The following is a 3,638-nucleotide window of genomic DNA, read 5'->3' as shown; positions in this document are numbered from 1 at the left end:
CTTTCCAAATTTACCGTTTTTGTTTTTATTTTTGCTAATGCTACTAAAGTGTAATGTCCATGAAATTATTTGGTGGATCAGATTATGAGCTTAACAGTTAAAATGCTGCAAATAGAAATGATATCAAATCAAGCACAGAGTATAATTTGCTGGAAAAGCAACAGTTCCTGATTAGACAGGATATAATTAAATTTCAGGTGAAAATGTGCAGTTATTTTGAATTTAAAAAGTTCCACAGAATTTTAAAATTATATATAGAATATTCACATTTCAGGAAATTCCCCCTGCTATTACATTTGCAAAATGAACGCTTCCAAACTGAATGTATGTAGTGGTATTCACAGAATCACAGAATTGTAGGGGTTGGAAGGGACCTCTAGAGATCATCGAGTCCAACCCCCTGCCAAAGCAGGCTCCCTACACCACATCACACAGGTAGGCATCCTGGCAGGTCTTGAATATCTCCAGAGAAGGAGACTCCACCACCTCCCTGGGCAGCCTGTTCCAATGCTCCGTCACCCTCACCGTAAAGAAGTTCTTGCGCACATCTCTCAGTTATCAGTTTTATTTCTCAGTTCTGAGTCAACTTAATCATAAAGTGCTTGTTGCTTATATGACAAAGCCAAAGCTGAAATCTAGCATACATTTAAAACTGATGGTAGAAAATAACTTCCTGCTTTACAGCAGTGCTAGCTGAAAATAGCCAGAGTCATACCTGCTGATACGAGAGATGAAAGCAATCATGTTCACTTTTTCTTTCTTCTTGTTACAGTGTTCACGAAGTAAGTAATAACACTTGATAGGGCTCTTATCTATTTTCATTCTCAGGAGAACTACTTATTAAGAGGCAATTAGTTTTGCTCGTGTGACATCAATGAAGTTGACAATTTTAAATATCACACCTGAAAATAATAGATTTAACATCACAGAATAATTCAGAAGGAACATCCAGAGGTCACCTAGTCCGGTCTCCTGTTCAAGCATCATCATCATGAGGCTAGCCCAGCTTCCTCAGGGCTTTATGGAATCAGGCATTGAAAACCTCCAGGTACAGCTTGCAGAACCTGTCTGGGCAACCTGCTCCACTGAAGGACTGTCATCACAGGAAAAAGCTTTTTCTTCTGCCTGCTCAGAATGAGTCATGTTAAAAATTGTGCCCATTATCTCTTGTCCACAGTAAAGACTGTGACTTCATCTCCTTGACAACTGTGTCATAGGTGTTTTATAACTAGTGTCCAATTCCCTCAAAGACTTTTCTCCTTCAGGATGAACTAACCCAGTTCCTCCAGACTCTAATCACCAGGAAAGTGATCAACCCCTCAAACCTCTCAGTGTCCCTCCACTCAACCCTCTACTCTTTGCTGATGCATTTCATGTGTTTGGAGGCCCAAAAGTGGGCACAGTGTTCTGGAAGTGATGAGTGCTGTCTAAAGGTAGTAATCATTCTCAACTTACTGTGTGTATTCTTGATAATACAGGTCAAGGTACTGCTGGCATTTGCTGTCTGGGCATGCTGACTCATTCTCTGCTTTCTGTCCATGAAGATTCTCAGTTCCTTTCCAGCAGAGCTATTCCCCAGCTAGTAACAACACAGTGTTTGTCAGTGCAAGGGGTTACTACTTCCAAAGGCACAACACTTTGCATCTGTCCTTCTTGAATGTGCAGGGATATCCAGTGATCAGATGCCAAGCTACAGAATCTTCTTTATAGATAATATGTAAAGACAAAGGAAAGAAAACATTGTATATGTTGGTATCAAGGGAAGTTTGTAAAATCAGGAATGAAATAAAATCACATTTTAATTACATGTGTATATTTGCTATGGAATCTGTTAGAGGTAACATAAGCAGTACAAAAGCAAGTAATTTGTACTGATAAATTTAACAACATTTTTTCGTTTTTTGTTTTTTGTTTTTTGTTTTGTTTTGTTTTGTTTTGTTTTGTCTTTTCAATTGATGTTGCTTTATTTTCATAACAATAATTTTGCTTAGCAATGCTTCATTTTCATTATTCAGGTTATATCTATCATTCTGTGCTCCTTTCAGTGGGTACGAGTACTTTGGCATCAAGAAAATTCAGCACACCTATGAGGCTTTTCACAAAATGGTTTGCTTCAGTTGTGAAGAAAACGAAAACAATGGCTGAACCTCATGTTCAGTGGAAATTTTGAGGTATGGACCACAGAGCAGATTGAGGAACTTGCAAGTATGGTGACAATGTGACATCACCTAGCCACATTTTAAAGTAAGTAAAATGTTGCTTTTTAAAAATGTTCTGGTAACTTGTAAAATGTTTTGACACTTCTGCCAAACTGCTTCCTGAGAGATGTGCCTGGAGGGCTTCTTTTCATGCAGCCTGGAATCATTACAGAATGATGCGCTGAGACAGATTTTTGCAGTGAGATATTAAGCCAGTCGGTGTTTAGAGGCTACAAAAGTCAGCAGTAGTTTCTATTTAGGTGACTTTTTTTGAAGGGACATAATTACAAGGATGAAAAGTAAGTAATTTTAATTATGATAAGAATACTGATACTGCACACTTTTTTGAATCTTTTTTTTTTTTTTTTTTTTTTTTTTTTTTAAGGCAGGCTATTCTTTGCATTTTCTAAGAGAAATGACGGAATAAATGAAATAAAACAGTAGAAGACAGCAAACATGAAAACAGGACCAAACACACCAAACACATAGCATACAATTAATTCATAGTTGAACAAGTTTTTTTTTTTTTTGTTTTTTTTTTGTTTTTTTTTTTAAATAATTATATATTTCTAATATCAGAATTGCAATTATTTCTTATCTCAACTTCAGTCACTTCATGGATTTAAAAGAATTATTCATCTTGACTCTGTGGCTCCGCCATGAGGAATTTACCATGACGTTTAGCAAGTTCCTTCAACCCTCAATCTTCCCTGCTAAAAATGTGTGCTATTCTGAAACCTAAGATTCCAGCCATTGAATCTTGTTATGCCTTTGTATACTATGTACTTTGTATACCCTTTACGTGAATCCTTCCAAGTGGAAATCTGAACCCCTTTTAACTTTTACATTGTTAAAGCAAAAATGTCAAATTCCTTGAATTTTCTGATACAAAACATGGTTTGCCATTGTTCCTGTGATTCTTCTCTGAATACTTGCCAGTTTTCATCATGCTTGAAGCACAGATACCAACCATACCAACCATAATATGATACAACTCCACTGCCAAGTTCAAATGCACTGCTACTCATCCTTCCCCTTTCATAAGTACAAGGACCTCTTTTATGCTCTGAGCCCTGGCGTTATGAAGGGAACTCAAGATATCCACCGTGATACTCAACTATAATAAAGGAATACAGGGTCTACATTCTTTGCCTTTTAAACTATGCCTTTGCCTTAATCATATAAACACATGCACTGTGTTACACTTGTATTCTTTTATACTCTGCCATGCAATCCACTTCACTTTTTCTTATTCAGCACTGCTTCAAAACTCATTCATACACTCAGATTTTATCAGTAATATTTTTTTCTTTCTGTATCAATAAAATATAGAGCAGATGACAAAATAATGACCCTTTGAAAATTCTACCCGAAAGACCAATTTATGATTTCTAGTAGCTGAAGTTCCTTTTTAACTCATTAGTATCGACAGATCTTGGG

The sequence above is a fragment of the Excalfactoria chinensis genome, chromosome Z, assembly GCF_039878825.1.
Source record: "Excalfactoria chinensis isolate bCotChi1 chromosome Z, bCotChi1.hap2, whole genome shotgun sequence".
Taxonomy (NCBI): domain Eukaryota; kingdom Metazoa; phylum Chordata; class Aves; order Galliformes; family Phasianidae; genus Excalfactoria; species Excalfactoria chinensis.
This window is presented reverse-complemented; position numbering follows the sequence as displayed.